General features: G+C 46.3%; 1 long non-coding RNA gene across 1 annotated transcript; it reads right to left on the bottom strand.

Annotated features, from left to right (window-relative positions):
• Positions 1-6,968: 6,968 nt before the first annotated feature.
• On the bottom strand, positions 6,969-16,051 carry LOC132390538 (uncharacterized). Its single transcript, XR_009510933.1, has 3 exons — positions 15,916-16,051; positions 14,926-14,998; positions 6,969-7,185 (listed from the first exon to the last, which is right to left on the bottom strand). It is a non-coding gene; the product is annotated as an uncharacterized LOC132390538 (long non-coding RNA).
• Positions 16,052-21,236: the final 5,185 nt, after the last annotated feature.

Here is a 21,236-nt window from a genome sequence, read left to right as displayed (position 1 = left end):
TTCCCGTACCTTTATATCTAAACTACTACCATGAGAGACTGAATTACTGAGCCTCTGCGATGATATTGAATCATCAGTGGGACGGAGAGTTCCTGGAGGATTGGAAGGTTCGATGTTTCCTTATTCAAGGCAAGGAGAAAGATAGCCCAGGAACTTAAGACAGTGGGTCTTACACCACAGGTTGGTAAGTTGATTGAGAAGATCCTGAGAGCAGTGTTTATCAACTTTTTGTGTTGAAGTGATTGATTAGGAATAGTCAGAATGGCTTTGTCAAGGGCAAGTTGTGCAGATTCAGCAAATCAATGTTAAGTTTCCCCATGCATGGCTTATGAGGAAGGAAAGAGGCATGGGATACAAGGCGACATTGCATTTTGGATCCAGAACTGGCTTGCCCACAGAAGACAAAGTGTGGGTGTGGACGGTTCATTTTGGGCTTGTAGGTCGGTGACCAGTGGAGTACCTCAGGGATCTGTTCTGGGACCCTTACTGTCCGTGTTTTTTTTTTAAATCACCTGGATTAGGAAGTGGAGCGATGGGCTAGTAAGTGGAATTGATAATGCAGTGGTGGTTGGGAGTGTGGAGGTGTGGTGACATCTTGAGGTCCGAGTCCATAGAACGCTCAAAGCAGCTGCGCAGGTTGACGCTGTGGTTGTGAAGGCGTATGGTGTATTTTCCTTCATCAATCGTGGAATTCGATTTAGAGCCGACAGGTAATGTTGCAGCTATATATGACCCTGCCCAGATCCCACTTGGAGTACTGTGTTCAGTTCTCGTGGCACAATACATAAGTAATTTGGAAGCCATAGAAAGGGTGCAGAGGAGATTTACATGGATGTTCCTTCTATTGGGGAGCTTGCCTTCTGATAATTGGTTGAGGTATTCTCCTTGGAACGACGGAGGATGAGAGGTGACCTGACAGACATGGACAATATGATGAGAGGCTTTAATCGTATGGCTAGACAAAGATTTATTTTTTTCCCTAGGGCTGAAGTGGTTGCCACAAGAAGGTCACAGTTTAAGTAGCTGTGGTGTAAGTACACGGACATGTCAGGGGTATATTTTTACTCAGAGAGTGATGAGTCTGTGGAAATGGCTGCCGGTAACGGTGGTGGATGGGGATAGGATAGGGTCATTTGGAGACTTTCAGATGGGTACATGGAGATGAGTGAGGGCTATAGGTAAGCCAAGTATTTTCTAAAAGAGGGACATGTTCGGCACGACATTGTGGGCCGAAGAGCCTGTATTGTGCTGTAGGTTTTCTATGTTTCTATGAAAACTGCGCAACTCAGAACATGTGTCTAAGGCAACATACCATCCAGACTCCCATTCTCTCCACAGAGCCCCCGTTGTTACCCATCACAGGGCGCTGAAAGCAGCTGCGCAGGTTGACCCTGTGGTTAAGCAGGCGTACGCTGTATTTGCCTTCATCAATCGTGGAATTCAAATTAGAGCCGAGAGGTAATGTTACAGCTACGTAGGACCCTGGTCAGTCCCCCCTTGGAGGACTGTGTCACTTGCCGTCTCCACACTACGGAAAGGATTTGGAAGCCTAGAAGGGTGCAGAGAAGATTTACAGGGATGTTTCCTCGAGTGGGGATCATGCCCTTATGATAATACGTTGAGCTTTTCTCCTTGAGCCAAGGAGAATTAGAAATGAGACAAGCAGGTGGAAAATATGATGAGAGCATTAATCGTATGGATAGACAAAGCCATTTTTCCCCATGGTTGGAATGGTTGCCACAAGAGGACCTGTTTAAGTAGCTGGGGTGCAACTACAGAGAGATGTCAAAGTATATTTTAATTCAGAGAGTGTGAGTGTGTGGAATGGCTGCCGCAACGTTGGTGGAGGCATGTTACAAGGTTAAGACTTTCAGATGGGTACATGGAGCTTAGTGAAGGGCTGATAGGTAATGTCTAAAATTACCAAGAATTCTAAAAGAGGGACATGTTCGTCACGACTTTGTGGGCCGAGAGCCTGTATTGTGCTGTAGGTTTTCTATGTTTCTATGAAAACTACTCAACTCAGAACATGGGTCCCAGCAAGATACCATCCAGGACTCGCGCTCAACTTATGGCAGCCTCCGTTTGTTACCCATTATGAACGAATCCCTGTCACGACAGCTCGCCTCTGCTGCCCTCATATTCCCTTCTGAGCCACAGAACATTAAACAGAGCGCCAAGCTGCTGTCAGTAATTACCACACACACGCACAAACACACCAGTATCCGAGGTGTGTGGTTTTGTATGTTCGTAGGGGCGGTGTGGGGAGCTTGAGGCCGGATTGGGAATATATGGGTGGACTATATTGGTCCTACAGGTTGTGGTGTCCACGCAGACATGAGGACACTGATGTAAATTTGCTCCGGCACCATTTGCAGCACACTCTAATGGAATCAGAAAATCTGCGCAACGCTCTCCCTCCTCCGTTCTCCCCACTCACCAATATCCAGCCTTTATGCTTTCGCGTGTCAAAATTGAGTGTGCTCGCTAAGATGGAATGTGTGTGTTTGACTGGTTAATGTGCGCCGAGAAGACCAAGGAAGGGGCGGAGTGAAGAGGCCAGGGAAAGGGTGTTAACTTTGGCAGAAACTGAAGCAAGTGGGTGTGGAACCACACGACCGGCCTGTGCATACAGAGCTGCTGAGAAGCTCAGATCCTGTTGGTAGATATCCAGTGGAAGGGCGATGTGTGATACTAGGCGTCATCTCTCCCTTATACTCACCAGAATTGAATGTCACACATAGAGGGACGGGGGAGTGAGCGGAGTCGACGTAGATGGGGATCGTTTAGCAAACGGAATGTATCTCGGATAAGGAGATGGGCGTAGGGACCGTACAGTATGTGAGAGGGGGTGGAGAGTGTGTGTCAAATAAAGGCAGTACAGCATAAGAGAAGAGAGTCAGCGCAGATAGAAGAGAGAGGGAGAGGGAAGCAGAGACATAAAGATTTGGGTCTGGACAGTGAGTGTGTGTTGGCGTAGAATGAAGCAGAAGTAGAGATGGAGGAGGAGAGACAGAGAGAGAGAAAGAGAGAGAGACAGAGAGTGTCAGAGAGACAGAGAGAGAGAGAGAGTGAGATAGAGAGAGAGATACAGAACAATAACCCATGCAATGACCGAACCAACATGACCGGGGGTCAGACACAGAGTGAAGCTCCCATGAACCGTCCCATCAATCACACCCGAGTTATACACAGCGAAGATCCCTTCACACCGTCCCTTCACAGTATCCGTGGGGTCAGACACCGACTCTCTAGTTCTCTGATTCTCTCTCTCTCTCTCTCTCTCTCTCTCTCTCTCTCTCTCTCCTCTCTCTCTCTCTCTCCTCTCTCTCTCTCTCTCTCTCTCTCTCTCTCTCTCTCTCTCTCTCTCTCTCTGTCTCTCTCTTTCTCTCTCTCTGTCTCTCTCTCTCTCTCTCTCTCTGTCCTCTCTCTTCTCTCTCTCTCTCTCTCTCTCTCGCTCTCACTCTCTCTCTCACTCTCTCACACACACTCTATCCTAAGGTTAGGGGCGTGGAGGGGTGTTTTACCTCTCCTATCCTCTGGTCAACAGTTGGCAGAATTTGCTTTCGGGTACAGAGAGATTCTTGTTGAATGTTGTAACCACGCTTGAGACAGTTGGTCTGGCCGAGGACCAGAAGTTAATTCGGGGTTATCCTCGATTCAACGTGTGAATGCAACTCATGGACATTTAGACGATATCGGCACCGGTTCCTGTTCCACTTGTTCCCAAAGGTCTTCTAGTCTCGGTCGGAAGTGATCGGAGAGAGACGAATATCTGTCAGAAAGAAAAGAAATACTCACAAAAGGAGTTCATAGAGTTGTTAATGTTAGAGATCTCGAAGATTCTAAAGCTAATAGGAAGGAGCTACGAAGAAATTAGGAGAACCAGAAGGGGCCATGTGAAGGCCTTGGCGTGCAGGATTAAGGATGACCCCTATGTGAAGAGCAAGAGGGGAAGACGGAAAAGAATTGGACCCATTAAGTGTGAGTGGGAAAGTGTGTATGGGACCTGATGAAATAGCAGAGATACTCAATGTATACTTGCTTCAGTATTCACTATGAAAGAGGATCTTGGTGATAGTGGTGATAACTTGCAACAGACTGAAAAGATTGAGCATGTGGAAAAGTCACTGGGACCGGATGAGATGTAACCCAGGCTACCATGAGCGGCGAGGGAGGATATTACTGACCCTCTGGCGATGATCTTTGAATCATCAGTGGGGACGGGAGAGTTCCTAGAGGATTGGAGGGTTGTGGATATTGTTCCTTTATTCAAGAAATGGAGAAGAGTTAGCCCAGTAAATTATAGACCAGTGAGTCCTACACCAAAGGTTGGTAAGTTGATGGAGAAGATCCTGAGAGGCGGTAGTTATGAACTATTTGAGAGGTCTGATATGATTAGGAATAGTCAGAATGGCTTCGTCAAGGGCAATTTGTGCCGTGCGAGACTGATTGATTCTTCTGAGCATGTGACTGAACACGTTGATGAAGGAAGAGCAATAGATGTAAACATATAACCATATAACATATAACAATCACAGCACGGAAACAGGCCATCTCGGTCCTCCTAGTCCGTGCCGAACTCTTAATCTCACTTAGTCCCAGCTACCCGCACTCAGCCCATAAACCCCCACTCCTTTCCTATCAATATACCTATCCAATTTTACCTAAAGGACACCACTGAACTGGCCTCCACTACTTCTACAGGAAGCTCATTCCACACAGAAATGTAGAGCATATGGATTCAGCAAATCATTTGTTAAGGTTCTCCATGGCTTATTGAGGAAGAAAAGAGGCATGGGATACAAGGAGACGTTGCATTTTGGATCCAGAACTGGCTTGCCCACAGAAGAAAAAGTGTGGGTGTGAACGTTTCATTTTGTGCTTGTATGTCGGTGACCAGTGGTGTACATCAGGGATCTGTTCTGGGACCCTTACTGTCCGTGTTTTTTTTAAATCACCTGGATTAGGAAGTGGAGCGATGGGCTAGTAAGTGGAATTGATAATGCAGTGGTGGTTGGGAGTGTGGAGGTGTGGTGACATCTTGGGGTCCGAGTCCATAGAACGCTCAAAGCAGCTGCGCAGATTGACGCTGTGGTTGTGAAGGCGTCCGGTGTATTTTCCTTCATCAATCGTGGAATTCGATTTAGAGCCGAGAGGTAATGTTGCAGCTATATATGACCCTGGCCAGACCCCACTTGGAGTACTCTGCTCACTTCTCGCCGTACTACGGAAAGGATTTGGAAGCCATAGAAAGGGTGCAGAGATTTACAGGGATATTTCCTCGATTGGGGATTATGACTTATGATAATACTTTGCGTTTTTCTCCTTGCAGTCAAGGAGGATTAGAAATGAGCCAAGGTGGTGTAAATATGATGAGAGGCATTAATCGTGTTGATAGTCAAAGGCATTTTTTCCCCATAGCTGGAATGGTTGCCACAAGAGGACACACTTTAAGTAGCTGTGGTGCAACTACAGAGGAGATGTCAGGGGTATATTTTTACTCAGAGAAAGGATCTGCGTTGAAATAGCAGCCGGCAACGTTGTTGAGGCAGATACGATAGGGTCTTTTAAAAGAATTCGAGATAGGTACATGGAGCCTAGTGAAGGGCGACAGGTAAGCCAAGTAATTTCTAAAGCTGGACATGTTCGGCCCGACTTTGCGGGCAGATGAGCCTGGATTGTGCTGTAGGTTTTCTATGTTTCTATGAAAACTGCGCAACTCAGAACATGGGTCCCAGCAACATACCATCGAGGACTCTCGCTCTCTAAATAGATTTTCCGTTTGTTACCCATATTAACGAATCTCCTGATACGACAGATCGCCTCTGCTTTCCCTCACATTCCCTTCTGAGCCACAGAACATTAAAAAGAGCTACCAATCTGCTGTCAGCAACTGCCCCGCACACACAAACACACACACACACACACACACACACACACACACACACACACACACACACACACCTGTATCCGAAGTCTCCAATTAAGTGTGCCTCTCCAAGTTGATATGTGAGCGTGTGTGCTGCGAGAAGACCAAGGAGGGGGAGGGGGAGGGCAGAAGAGGCGATGGAAAGGGTGTTAAGATTGCAGATACTGAAGCAAGTGGTGTGGAACCCAACGACGGCCTGTGCATGCAGAGCTGCTGAGAAGCTCAGATCCTGTTGATAGATATCAAGTGGAAGGGCGAGGTGTGATACAAGGCGTCATCTGTCCCTTATACTCACCACAATTGCCTGTGACACAGGGAGGGAGGAAGGAGGGAGCGGAGTCGACGTAGATGGGAGCGTTTAGCAAATGGAATGGATCTCGAATACGGAGATGGGCGTAGGGAGCGGACAGTATGTGAGAAGGGGTAGGGAGAGTCTGTCAAATAGAGGCGGTACAGCAAAAGAAAGAGTCAGCGCAGAAAGAGAGACAGGGAGAAGGAGGTAGAAACAGAGATTTGTGTCTGGACAGAGAGTGTGTGTGGGCGTAGAGTGAAATAGGAACTGAGAGATGGTGGGAGGGAGAGAGAGGGAGAGGGGGAGCGAGAGAGAGAGAGATACAGAAAAATTACCCATGGAATGCCCGAAACAACACGACCAGGGCCATACACAGAGTGAAACTCACACGACTCCATCCCATCAATCACACCCAGAGTTGGACACAGAGTGATGATCACACCGTCCCATCACAGAATTCCTGCATCAGACACCGACTCTTTCGCTCTCTCTCTCTCTCTCTCTCTCTCTCTCTCTCTCTCTCTCTCTCTCTCTCTCTCTCTCTCTCTCTCTCTCTCTCTCTCTCTCTCTCTCTCTGTCTCTCTCTCTCTCTCTCTCTCTCTCTCTCTCTCTCTCTCTCTCTCTCTCTCTCTCTCTCTCTCTCTCTCTCTCTCTCTCTCTCTCTATTTCTTAAGATTAGGAGCGGGGATGGAGAATTTTACCTCACGATTCCTGCTGGTCAACAGTTGGCAGAAGAATTTGATTTTGTAAATAGAAAGGATTTTGTTGAGGGTGTCAGCATTCTCGAGACAGTTTGTCTGGCAGAGGAACAGAATGGAATTCGCAGTTATCCCGTATTGAATGTTCGAATGCAACTCATAGACATTTAGACGGCATTTGCACCGGTTGCTGTTCATCTGTTGATATTGTTCCCAAAGAGCATTCTGGGTTCGGTCGGAAGAGATCGGAGAGTGACGAATCTCTGTTAAGAAGAAAAGAATAGCTTACTAAAGGTTATTAGAGCTAGGTAATATTAGAGATCTAGAAGATTATAAGGCGAATAGGAAGGAGTTTAACAGGGACATTAGGAGAGCAGAAGTGGCCATGTGAATGCCGTCGCGACCAAGATTAAGGAAAGCCCCAGGGCATTCTACAAGTATGTGAAGAACAGAGGATAAGAGGTGAAAGCATTGGACACATCAGGAGTGGCAGTGGGAAAGTGTGTACAAAACCGGATAAAATAGCAGAGATACTTAAAGAATACTTTTCTTCAGCGGAAAAGGATCTTGGTGATAGTAGTGATAACTTCAGCTGACTGAAGAGATTGAGCATGTAGATATTAACAAAGAGGTTGTGCTGAAGCTTTTGAGAAGTTCCAGTTGGATAAGTCCCCGGGACCGGATGAGATGCACCCCAGCTACAATGGGAGGCGAGGGAGGAGACTGCTGTGCCTCTGACAATGATATTTGAATCATCCGTTGGGACGGGAGAGGATCTGCAGTATTGCGGGGTAGTGTATGTTGTTTCTATATTCAAGGAAGGGAGTAGAGATAGCCCAGGATTTATAGACCAGTGAGTCTTACCTCACTGTTTAGTAAGTTGATGGAGAAACTCCTGAGAGGCAGAATTTATGAACTTTTTGAGAAGTATGATATGATTAGGAACAGTCAAAATTGGTTTGTCAAGGCATGTTGTGCCGTACGAGCCTGATTGAATTTTATGAGGGTATGACAAAACAAGTTGCTGAAGGAAGAGCAGTAGGTGTAGTGCATGTGGATTTCAGCAAGGCATTTGATTAGGTACCCATGCATGGCCTGTTGAGGAGGTCAAGAGGCATGGGATACAAGGGGAGATTCCCATATTGATACAGAACTGGCTTGCCCACAAAAGGCAATGAGTGGGTGTGGACGGGTCATATTCTGCATGGGTTCGTTGACCAGTGCGGTGCCTGAGGGATCTGTTCTGGGACCCTTACTGTTCGTGATCTTTATAAATGACCTGGATAAGGAAGTGGACGAATGGGCTCATAGGTTTGATGATGACACAAAGGTTGGTGGTGTGTGGATAGTGTAGAGGGCTATCACACGTTGCAGCGGGACATTGATTGGATGTAAAACTGGTCTGAGAAGTAGCAGATGGTGTTCAACCCAGACACTTGTGAAGTGGTTCTGTTTGGTAGCTCAATAATCTGTCAGTACTACTGGTAATACTGTTGGCACTGTGCTGGATCAGAGAGACTTTGGGGTCCGAGTCCAGAGGACGCTCAAATGAGCTGCGCAGATTGACTCTGTGGTTAATAAGGCGTATGGTGTATTAACCTTCACCAATCGTGGAATACAAATTAGAGCCAAGAGGTAATGTGGCAGCTATATATGACCCTGACCAGGCCCCACCTGGAGTACTGTTCTCAGTTATGGTCGCCTCACTACGGGAAGGATGTGGAAGCCATAGAAAGGGTGCAGAGAAGATTTACAGGATGTTGCCTGGATTGGGGAGCATGCCTTATGATAATATGTCAAGTGAACTCGGTTTTTTCTCCTTGGAGTGACAGAGGGTGAGAGGTGACATGACAGAGGTGGAAAACATGCTGAGAGGCATTAATCTTGTGGATAGTCATGGACTTTTCTCCCCCAGGGCTGGAATGGCTGCCACAAGAGGACACAGGTTGACGGAGCTGGAAAGTAGGTAAAGATGAGATGTCAGGGGTATGCTTTTTACTCAGAGAGTGCTGAGTGCGTGGAAGTGGCGACTGGCAGCCGTGGTGGAGGCGGATACAACAGGTTATTTTAAAAGACTTTTAGATGGGCACATGGAGCTTATTGAAGGGCTATAGGTAAGCCTAGTAATTTCTGAGGCAGGGACATGTTCGGCTGACACCTGTGGGCCAAACAGCCTGTATTGTGCTGTAAGTATTCTATGATTCTATGAAAACTACGCAACACAGAACATGGGTCCCAGGAACATACCATCCAGGACTCTCGTTCTCTCCACAGAGACCTCCGTTTGTTAACCTAATTACCGATTCTCCTGTCAGGACGGTTCGTCTCTGCTCTCCCGCACATTCCCTTCTGAGCCACAGAACATTAAACAGAGCCACCAAACTGCTGTCAGCAGCTACCACCACACAAACACACACACACACACACACACACACACACACACACACACACACACACACTAAGGGGGGTGGGGGTGGGCAGAGGCCGGAATGGGAATATATTGCTGGTGATATAGCGGACACTAGAGGGAGTGGTATCCAAGCAGAGCTGTGGAAATATTCAGAACCCAGAGGTCAATATCCGTTGGAATGGAGGAGGTGTGACAACTGGCACCAATATTCCCCTTCCTCATCACACATCCCTCTGATCACAGAGAGAGTGTGGTGTTGCGTAGTGAGGTGCAGATATACTGGGGGGCGTAGTGGAGGTATGGGAAGACGGAAATGGGGAGGTGTATAGGGGAGGACGGGGTGACGCATGCGAATAAGTGTATGGGGGAGGGAATTCGGTTCGGAGACATGGAGGTTTTTAAGGGAGGGAAGAGTGAAGGGGACGGGAGGGGTCCCTCTCTTCACATTGTGTATTGCCCAGCCTTGTACCGCAAAATCCATCTCTCCTTCAACACTCCTCACTATTCTTCTTCTCCCAGGGAGTTGTAGGGGTCTGGAATGCAGTGCCTCAGCAGGTAGTGGCCAATACTCTGGATGCTTTCAAGAAAGAGCTAGATCAGGATCTTATGGATAGGGGAATCAAGGGATATGGGGACAAGGCAGGAACCGGGTATTGATAGGAATTGATCAGCCATGATCTCAAAATGGCGGTGCAGGTTCGAAGGGCCTAATGGTCTACTTCTGCACCTATTGTCTATTCACAGTATAGGTCTTTCCCGGCTACAACGAAGTAAGCACCGCTTGTGCTCTAAGTTACCAAGAGCCCATTTGCCAGAAAACATCTCCAAATCCACACATTCCAGATACTTTCTGATCCAAGATACTTTCTGATCCAATGTAAACTTCTCCTTGTTCCAATTTAGAATCTAAAACCATAGGAACGTCCTATGGTTTCCGATAATTATTTGAAACTGATGACTTTCTGATCAGTAGATTACAATGTGTACCCTGGCATAAAACTCTGACACCTGCCTTGTCTCATGCCGCAATTAGCAGATCAGGTATGTCTCAGGTATGTGTTGGGGAAAGTGTGGCGGGGCTGTCAGACGTTACAGCGGGACATTCATATGATGCCAAACTGGGCTGAGAAGTGACAAATGAAGTTCATCCGAGATAAGTGTAAGGTGGTTCATTTTGGTCGGTCAAATATGATGACGGAATAAAGTCTTAATGGTCAGACACTGGCAGTGTGGAGGATGATAGAGATCGTGGGGTCCGAGTCCATAGGAAGCTCAATGCAACTACGCTGGTTGACACTGTGGTTAAGAAGGCAGACGATGTATTGGCCTTCATCAATCCTGGCATTGAATTTAGGAGCAGAGAGGTAATGCTGCAGTCTTATGGGACCCTTGTCAGACCCCACTTGGAGGACTGTGCTCAGTTCTGGTCGCCTCACTATTCGAAAGTATATAGGAGGTTTCCTGGACTGTGGAAATTGTCTTATGAAAGCAGATTGAGGGAACTTGGCCTTTTCTCCCTTGGAGCAAGGGGATGACCAGATGTCACCTGATTGGAGTGTAATAAGATGATGAGAGGCATTGATAGTGTGGATATTCATAGGCTTTTTTCCCAGGGCTGAAATGGTTGTCACCAGAGGACACAGGGTTAAGGTGCTGGGGACTAAGTACCCAGAAGTTGTCAGGGGTAAGTGTTATACGCAGAGAGTGGTGAGTGTGTGGAATGGGCTGCCGGCAACGGTAGTGGAGACGGATACATTTGGCTCTTTTACGAGACTTCTGTACAGGTACATGGAGCTTAGGAAAATAAAATAGCTATTTGTAAGCCCAGTGATTTCTACGGTAGGGACATGCTGAGCGCAACTTTGTGGGCCGAAGGGCCTGCATTGTGCTGTAAATTTTCTATGTTTCTTATATATCCACCCACAGGTGGATGTAGAGTCAGTATGAATAGAACTGAAAAATTATAAGGGTAGAAACACCCTAATACAATTTATCTACAGGCCCGAATATGGTAGTCTAGATGTAGTGTGTAAGTTGAACGAAAAGTTAAAATTGGCATGTCACAAAGGTAATGATACATTTGTCATGGGTGATGTCAACATGCAGGTAGAATGGGAAAATCAGGATGGTACTGGATCCCAAGAAATAAAGTTTGTGGAGTGCCTCCGACATGGGTTCTTAGAGCAGCTTGTACTGGAGCCTACCAGGGTGATTTAGTGTGTTGCAATGAACCGGATTTGATCAGAGGTAAAGGATCCATTAGGAGGTAGAGACCATAATACGATGTGTTTTAACCTACAATTTGAGATTGAGAAGGAAGAATCGGATGTGTCGGCATTACAGATCAACAAAGTGAATTAGGCAGCTATGAGGGAGGCGCTGGCCAAAGTTCAATGGAACAATACCCTAGCAGGGAAAACAGTGGAACGACAATGGCAGGTATTTCTGGGAATAATGCAGAAGGTGCAGGATCGGTTCATTCCAAAGAGGAAGAAAGTTCCTAAGGGGAGTAAGGAGCAGCCGTGGCTGACGAGGGAAGTAAAGGGCAGTATAAAAATTAGAAGAGAAGAGTATAACATAACAATGATGAGCGGGAAGCCGGAGGACTGGGAAGCTTTTAAAGAGCAACAGAACATAACAAAACATACAATGTGCGGAGAAAAAAATGAGGTACGAAGGCAAACTAGCCCAGAATATGAAGGAAGATAGTACAAGCTTCTTTACGTATGTGAAAAGAAAAAAAAAAGTTAAGACCAAAATTGGGCCATTGAAGACAGAAATGGGTGAATTTATTATGGGTAACAAGGAAATGGCAGATGAGTTGAACAGGTACTTTGGATCTGTCTCCATTAGGGAAGACACAAACAATCTCCCAGATATATTAGTGACCAAAGAAACTACGGTAATGGATGAACTGAAGGAAATTTATATTAGGCAAGAAACGGTGTTTGATAGACTGTTGGTTCTGAAGGCTGATAAGACCCCGAGACCTGATAGTCCTCATCCCAGGGTACATAAGGAGCTGGCTCTAGAAATCGTGGACGCATTGTTAATCATTTTCTAATGTTCTATAGATTCAGTATCAGTTCCTGTGGATTGGTGGCTAAAGTTGTCCCACTTTTCAAGAAGGGAGGGGAGAGAAAACAGGGAATTATAGAGAGGTTAGACTGACGTCAGTGGTGGGAAAGATGTTGCAGTCAAGTATAAAAGAGGAAATTACGACACATTTGGATAGCAGTAGAAGGATCAATGCGAGTCAGCATGGATTTGAGAAGGGAAAATCATGCTGGACTAATCTTCTGGAGCTTTTGAGGATGTAACTATGAAAATGGACAAGGGAAAGCCTGTGGATGTAATGTACCTGGACTTTCAGAAAACCTTTGATTAAGTCCCACATATGAGGTAACTTGGCAAAATTAAACACATGGTATTGGGGGCAGAGTACTGACATGGATTGAAAATTGGCTGGCTGACAGGAAACAAGGAGTAGCGATTAATGGCTCCCTTTCGGAATTGCAGGCTGTGACTAGTGGGATACCGCAATGTTCGGTGCTGGGACCGCCGCTGTTTACAATATACATTAATAATTTAGATGAAGGTATTGAAAGTAAAATTAGCAAATTTGCCGACGACACAAAGCTAGGTGGTAGTGTGAAATGTCAGAAGGATGTTATGAGAATGCAGGGTGACTTGGACAGTCTAGGTGAGTGGGCGAATGTATGGCAGATGCAGTTTAATGTGGATAAATGTGAGGATATCCACTTAGGTGGCCAGAACAGGAAGGCTTATTACTATCAAAATGGAGTCAAGTCAGGAAAAGGGGAAGTTCAACGAGATCTAGAAGTTCTTGTACATCAGACAATGAAAACAAGCATACAGGTAGAGCAGGCTGTGAAGAAAGATAATGACATGCTGGCCTTTATAACAAGAAAAATTGTGTATAGGAGTAAAGAGGTCCTTCTGCAGATGTACGGAGCCCTGGTGAGACCCCATCTGGAGTATTGTGTTCAGTTTTGGTCTCCATATTTGAGGAAGGACATTCTTGCTATTGAGGGAGTGTAGCGTAGGTTCACGAGGTTAATTTCCGGAATGGTGGGACTGTCATATGTTAAAAGATTTGTGCGACTTGGCTTGTATACACTGGAATTTAGAATGATGAGAGGGTATCTGATTGAAACGTATAAGATTTTTAAGGGTTGGACAGGCTGGAGGCAGGAATCATGCTCTCGCTGATGGTGTGAGTCCAGAACTACAGGCCACAGTTTAAGAATAGGGGTAGGCCATTTCTAACAGAGATGCGGAAAAACATTTTCACACAGAGAGTGGTGGATTTGTGGAATGCTCTGCCCCAGAAGGCAGTGGAGGAGAAGTTTTCTGATGCTTTCAAGAGAGGTTAGATAGAGCTTACAGATAGCTGGGTGAAGGTATATGGGGACAGGGCATTAAAGGGGTACTGATTGTGCATGATCAGCCATGATATCAGTATATGGCGGTGCTGGCTAGTAGGGCCGAATGGCCTACTCCTGCACCTGCTGTCTATTGTCTATATGTGCAAATACTAAATGAGTCTATACTGTCTTCCATCTCTTCAGTAGACATCCCCAGTTCCTTGGAATAAACACAATGGATTTTGAAGCCCTCCCATCTGCACCGTAGCTTGAGCCACGTGCTAAACTGCATGGTCTTCCTGTGTCTGGACACACTGGGACGGGTGGTGGTCCTGTCCTTTAAGTTAATAGCTAAATCCCTGACCTCACTGTGCAGAAACCTTCCATACATACCGATTTCGTTGGTACATATATGGACCAAGACGTCGAGCTGCTCACTCACCCACTTAAGTATCATAGAATCTTTCTGCAATAGCCGTTGAGCCTCTTTCTATTGCAGTTAAGTCAACTACATTATTTCAAGGTGTTAGGAGTAGGATCAAAGAACATTCCCATTGAAATCCTTTCAATTCACATCTGACCCTGCCAGGTTATCAACCCTCAAAATATTTAATCAATTTCGCTGCCACTGTACGTTCACGTCAGATCAGTTTTAAGTCCCATTCGTAGAAACCATCTATTTTCTCCCTCCACACTCGATTCAGTTTTTAGAGAATGGGGTTTGAAAGGCCTTATGCACATTAAGGATTTGTGCACTGAAAATATATTTAATAGTTTTGATAACCTGTGCAGGAAATATGGATTTCCGCATAAACATTTTTTTCAATACCTGCATATTCTCCACTTTGTCAAGGAAAATTCCCTCTTTTCCTGTTCTACCACCTGCTATGTTGTAAACTCACTCTTAGCTTTAATAATAAAGGGCTGATCTCTGTACTATTCTCTCAGCTGATGTCTTTGGAAGTTCGAGATCTCAACAAAACTACGACCAGCTGCGAGGATGACCTTGGTGTGGATCTGGCTGAGGAATATTGGGCAAAAGCACTGAATGGGGCTCATTCCTCGTCATCATGTGCTAGACTCGGACTCATACAATTTAAAGTTTTGGGGGTGACACTGCGACCTTGCCCGCTTACAGCTGTATTTGTTGAGGCAGTTGAAGTTTTGGATTTAAATGCAAACAAGTGGGATATCATTTCACTTACATCGCTGAATCTTGCTGGTCTGTAAATCTGCCACTCACCAATCTGCTGCTGCTTGGTTAGAGGACGCATTGTTCTGCAATTAGAAAAGATTAAATTCACTCTGTGAGAAAGTTCTATTTGAAATGGGGTCTCTCTTGTCATATTTTGGGAGTCTTAAGGAATTACTAAATAGCTGAGGGCATTTGATTGTACTTCGGAAGTTGCTTTTGTTTTAACACGCATATGGTTTACCTCACAGGGTGGTTGATGAATTGTAATATGAGTGTATTCTGAATCATCTGAGATGTTGTAGATTTGTGTGGGACTTCGTCTTGATGTAGTGTGGGGGTGTGGCTGTGAAATGTCCGTACCTGTATTTGTGAAGGTTTGTATTGTAAATACATTAGCTGTCATTGTATGATCGGGGAGTGCCGGTGAGGGGAGGTTTGTTTAAGGGTAAGATACAAAAGCAAAATGGAGGAAATTGTAATCCATTATTATTCTGTACAGTGTCCTTGCCTCAATAAAAAAAAAAAATTACAAATAAAAAAGAATCATAGAGACGGAATGGTGTGCTGTGAAAAGAGGAAGGAAGGGGATGAGAGTGGGGCCACAGAAAGGGTGTTCAGTTTGCAGCCGTTGGAGCAGAACGTGTCAGGCACCATTTTCTTGCTCACTATCTCTGAATGGAAATCCACTGACCCATGGCCAGGAGTCACAGACGGAGTGAGAATCCTTCTATACAATCCCATCACACCCTCCTGGATACATACACTGAGTAACGCTCCCTCCGCAACGATCCATTACACACCCCCGGGATCATACACAGAGTGCAACTCCCTCCATATTGTTTCAACACACACGCCGGGGACACACACCGAGTTAAGCTCCGTCCACAACGTCCAAACACGCAGTCCCTGGTTCGGATAACCATAGAAGGTCTCTAAATATTATCCCATCACACTCCCGGGGTCAGACATGCACATCCCGCACCGTCGCTGCACAACCTACCGGAGTCAGCTTAAGTGCGGAGCCCTCTCCCTCCTCCGGTCTCCCCGCTCACCAATACCCAGACTTTCGGCTTTCCAGTAGTCTTGAATTGTGTGTGTCTCTCGTAGATGGTGTGTGTGTGTGAGCGGATTGTGTGCTGCCGTTAGAGGAAGGAAGGGGGAGGAGTTTGCAGGCACTGATGCAAGTGGTATGGAATCACATGACCGGCCTGTGCATGCAGAGTTGTGGAGAGGCTCAGATCCTGTTGATTGATATCCTGTGGAACGGGAGGAGGTGTAATACAGAGACAGAGAAAAAAAACTAAGTGTATCAGAGATGGGGTAAGAAGGGGAGAGGCATTAGCGGAAGTTAGAGAAGTCAATGTTCATGCCATCAGTTTGGAAGCCGGTATATACCGGCTGGGTAGCCTCCAAACTGATGGCATGAACATTGCATTGTCTAACTTCCGTTAATGGCCCTCCTCCCCTTCTTACCCCATCCCTGACATATTTAATTGTTGGTGTTTTTCTCTCCGCCCATCATTCTTTGCCTGTTCTCCTTCTTCCTCTGGTGCTCCCCAACCTCTTTCTTTCTCACTAGGCTTCCCGTCCCATGATCCTTTCCCTTCTCCAGCTCTGTATCACTTTCGCCAATCACCTTTCCAGCTCTTAGATATGTTCCACCCCGTCTGGTCTCTTATCATTTCGCATTTCTCCTTCCTCCCCCACCCACTACTTTCAAATCTCTTCCTATCTTCTCTTTCAGTTAGTCCTGACGAAGGATCTCGGCCCGAAACGTTGACAGACCTTCTCCTTATAGACGCTGCCTGGCCTGTTCTGTTCCACCAGCACTTTGTGTGAGTTGTGCAGGGGAGGATGTGGGTCACGAAACGGGGTTACATGTAGGCGAGGGATGGTTGACGGAGACGGAAGTGGTGTAACGCAATTTGTGTGACGGTGACGGGGAATCGTGTAGGAGGAGGCCGACGGAGTCGGGGTGTGGTTTTGGAGAGAGAAGATGTTATGCATACGGGGAAGACTGTATTCGAGTTACAGCGCAGGGCTTGACTCTGTGTTGATATCGTTGAGTGCTCAAATCCTGCTGTGTCCTCCGTGTCACAGTGAGGGTTGTATGTCTGGTTCATAGCTGATGCAAACGCTACTCTCCCACTTGCAATCTGGTCTCACTAATATCTGTCGTGTTAGGCATAGACGCGTTGACCTCCGACCTGAGCGCATCTGCTCTTCAAACAATACTTCCTGCATTGAAACGTACGCAGCTCAGAACATGAGTCCCAGCGGGCTCAACCTTTTGCTTCTTGAATTTTTCAGAAGTCTTAGCAACATCTGTCCCAACAATCACTCATTTATCTGTAATGGTGCTCTTGTTTACATGTCCCTGCAACTCTAGTTTATACTACCACTCTCCCCTTTTAATGGCAAACCTTACAGCTGGGATGTTAGCTCGATTGCAGTCCAGGTGTAAATTCAGAGAGTTGCTCATGGGAGAGGAAATGAAGGAGCTGAGCAAGGTGAGCGAGGTGGGGGCGGTGTGGCGCGTCCTCCAGGCAGGAGTCTGTGCAGCCCCCCAGTGTTCGCTCGGCAGAAGACACACTCTGCTCTGAACAATTGTAGATTACCGTGGCATTCAAAATGCCCAGGGGCCTCAAGCTGCATAAATCTGTGTGTGTGTGTGTGTGTGTGTGTGTGTGTGTGTGTGTGTGTGTGTGTGTGTGTGTGTGTGTGTGTGTGTGTGTGTGTGTGTGTTTGTGTGTGTGTGTGTGTGTGTGTGTGTGTACATAATGCGTGAATGTATTGACTGATATCCTGCATAAGCTTGCTAGCTTGATATTTTATACATATTATCAACGCTCCAACCATAACTCTTCAGCCACATTTTAAACTGAATGCATTTTTTTCTAATTTTGTCCACACCTGCACATCGGCTCCCTTTTTCTACGTATATTGTGGTGACGGTAACGACCGCATACCATCGAGGAATCTCATTATCGCCCACAGTACCGCTTTTCAGTTCCCCTAACAAAGACAATCCCATCGATACCGCTCTTCAGATTTCACCCGCCTCCCTGCTGAGCCACAGAACCCTAGTCACTGCCAGAGACCTGACCGGTGAGACTTTCCCCACTTGATCATTTGCACCTCTCTCCTCCCATCCAGAAGCAACCAAACTGGTCTACCTGTTATTCAGCGGGTTGGCCTCAAGGGGTCTCTGCACTCGTTCTGTTTAACCCGTTCCTGTCCGTCACCCAATTTCCCCTACCTGACACGCCCTCCCTATCACTCCGGCAGCTTCCCGAATGATCCCGAGTTCATCCAGTTCCAGTTCCAACGCTGTTCCGCAGAGTGTTCACAGCAGGATGCGTGTGGGTGTCACGGTATGGGGTCGCTTAGCGTCCGGTCGGGGTTGTGTCCATGTCATGGTGAGGGGTGAGTAGGTGTTAGAGTGACAGCTGTGTGACTCGCTCACTGCCTCTGCTGTCTATGATGTGGTTGTTCTCTGTGTTTCTCAATCAATCGTCAAAGTCCTTGATCTACCCCATCCCCTCATCTACCCACTCGATGAGTTTAAATCTGTTTTTTTTTGCCGCTTTTGCAGAGCAGTGAGCGTAAATCACTGAACAGAATGGACCCTTCGGCCCACAATGTTGTGATATGCCAATTGAGCTAAATCACGTCTGACTGCACAACAACCATCTCCCTGTATTCCCTATAAATTAACGTCCCTGTCAAAAAGGCACATAACCCCCCCCCCCCGCCCCCGAGTTTGTCAATGAATCTCTTGTGACCAATAAAACCTCGCCTCAACATTCTATACTTCCCGCTTCTTCACGACGAATACAACCGAAACCGGGAATGTTGAGCTGACGCTCCTGCTCGCTTTGCAACTGCGTCTCACTATTGTGCACAGTATCATAATTACAGCCGTTGACCCCTGCCCTGAGCTCATCGGTCTTTAGTACAGTACTTCCTGCATTGAAACGTACGCAGCTCAGAACATGAGTCTCAGCAGGCTTAACGCTTTGCTTCTTGACATTGTCGGAGGCCTTAACAACATCTGTCTCAACAACCACACAGCTATCAACAATGGCGTTCTTGTTTACATGTCCCTGCAACTCTATTACATTTCACCACTTTCCCTTTTTAATGGCAAACCTGATCGATGGTTTATTAGTTCCAATAAAATTCAGGTGTAAAGTGAGAGGGTTGCTCATGGGAGACGAAATGAAGGAGCTGCGCAAGATGGAGGAGGCAAGGCGCTGTCTCCAGGCAGGAGTCTGTGCTGCCCCCTAGTGTTTGTTCGGCAGAAGACAATCTCTCTCTGAACAATGTAAGTTACCGTGTATTTGAAGTGCCCAGGAGTTTGAAGATGCATAAATGTGTGTGTGTGTGTGTATGTGTGCGTGAGTGTGTGTGTGCGCGCACACGTGCACATAATACGTGAATGTGTTTTACTGATAGCCTGCATAAGCTTGCTATCTTTCTATTTTATACATAATGTGTGTGCTTTGTGCCATGTGGGACTGTTGGTACTGCAGTTAGCAGACAGGTGGCTGTATTCATGGGCAGTCCTGTGTGATGGAATTACAATGAAATATAAATTGAAATTATTGAAATATAATGAAACCGTTCCGTCTGTGGAGTTCGCACCTTCAGTTGAAGAGAATCTAGTGATACACATGTCTGAAGTTCTCATTCCAACCGTAATGTTAAACTGAAAGTTATTTTTAATTTTGGCCACACCTGCGGAATCGAGTCACTCTTCGCTCCTATATACTGGTGTCTATAACATAGGCAACATGGAAACATAGAAAAATCTGCAGCACAATACAGGCTCTAAGGCCCACAAATCGGTGCCGAACATGTCCCTAACTTAGAACGACCTAGGGTTTACCTATACCCCTCTATTTTTCCAAACCCCATGCAGCCAGCCTGGAGTCTCTCAAAAGTCCCTATCGTATCCACCTCCACTACCGCCGCCGGCAGCCCATTCCACGCCCTCACCACTCTACGTAAAAAAACTTACCCTTACAGCTCCTCTGTACATACTTCCAAGCACCATAAATCAATGCGCTTTTGTGCTAGCCATTTCAGCCCTGGCAAAACGGGTCTGACTGTCCACGCGATAAATGCCTCTCATTATCTTGTACACATCTGTCTGTTCACCGCTCATCCTCCGTCGCTCCAAGGAGAAAAGAACGAGTTAATTCAACCTCATAAGGCATGCTTACTAATTCCAGCAACAACCTTGTATTTTGGCGACTATCTGTGTCTGTTCTAGTGAGATAACCCTCTGCCAGTTGTCTCCGCCTTCGCAGCTCCAGAGAAAAGAAACCGAAATTCTGCCCACTGCCTATTGATAGTGCCCTCTATACCGGGAGCATCCTAGTGAATCCCCCTGTATCTTCCCCAAAGACACTCACTCTTCCTTTAACGGAGCGTCCAGAAATTAATCAGGAATCACCGAAACGTCAAACGTAGTCTCTACGCTTAACTGCTCCGCCCCTTGGTTACCCGGCACTCTTCCCCATTCACAGTGTGTGGTCCCCAATCCTCTAGACTGAATGTCCACTCTCCTTCCAAACCTCCCACAATTCTTATGAAACAGCGCCAACTTAGCAGGTACATCTTTGCCAGAAAACAACCTGGCCGAATCCGCACTTGCCAGATCATCCCTGACGCCAAAAATATTGGCCTTATCTCAATTGATAAACTAAACTGGAGGAGTAGTCAGCATGGCTTTTTAAAGGGCAGGTCGTGCCTTACAAGCCGGATTGGATTTTTTGAGGATGTGATTAAACACATTGATGAAGTATGAGCAGTAGATTTAATGTCTATGGATTTCAGCAAGGCATTTGATAAGGTAACCCGAGCAAGGCTTGCTGAGAAAGTAAGGAGGCGTAGGATCAAAGAGGACATTGCCCACAGAAGGTAAAGCCTGCTTTCAGACGGGTCATATTCTGCATGGTGGTCGGTCACCAGGGGAGTGTCTCGGGGATCTCTTCTGGGACCCTTACTCTTCGTGATTTTTACAAATGACCTGGATGAGGAAGTGGAGCGACGCGTTAACACGTTTGCTGATGACACAAAGGTTGGAGGTGTTGTGGATAGTGTGGGGGGCTGTCACTGGTAACAGCGGGACACTGGTAAGATGCAAAAGTGTGGAAGAAAATTGCAGACGTTCAAACCAGATAAGTGTGAAATGGTTCATTTTTGTTGATCTTATCCATCAACCTACCAACCGGTAGAAAGGCAGATTAGTAGAATGTTCAACAAATTGGCAAATTAAACAGAATATTGGAAAATGCATGGTCGTGCACACTG

This window comes from Hypanus sabinus, unplaced genomic scaffold (assembly GCF_030144855.1).
Source record: "Hypanus sabinus isolate sHypSab1 unplaced genomic scaffold, sHypSab1.hap1 scaffold_946, whole genome shotgun sequence".
Taxonomy (NCBI): Eukaryota; Metazoa; Chordata; class Chondrichthyes; order Myliobatiformes; family Dasyatidae; genus Hypanus; species Hypanus sabinus.
Note: the sequence above shows the minus strand (reverse complement) of the source record. Positions and strands in the feature narration are given on the sequence as shown.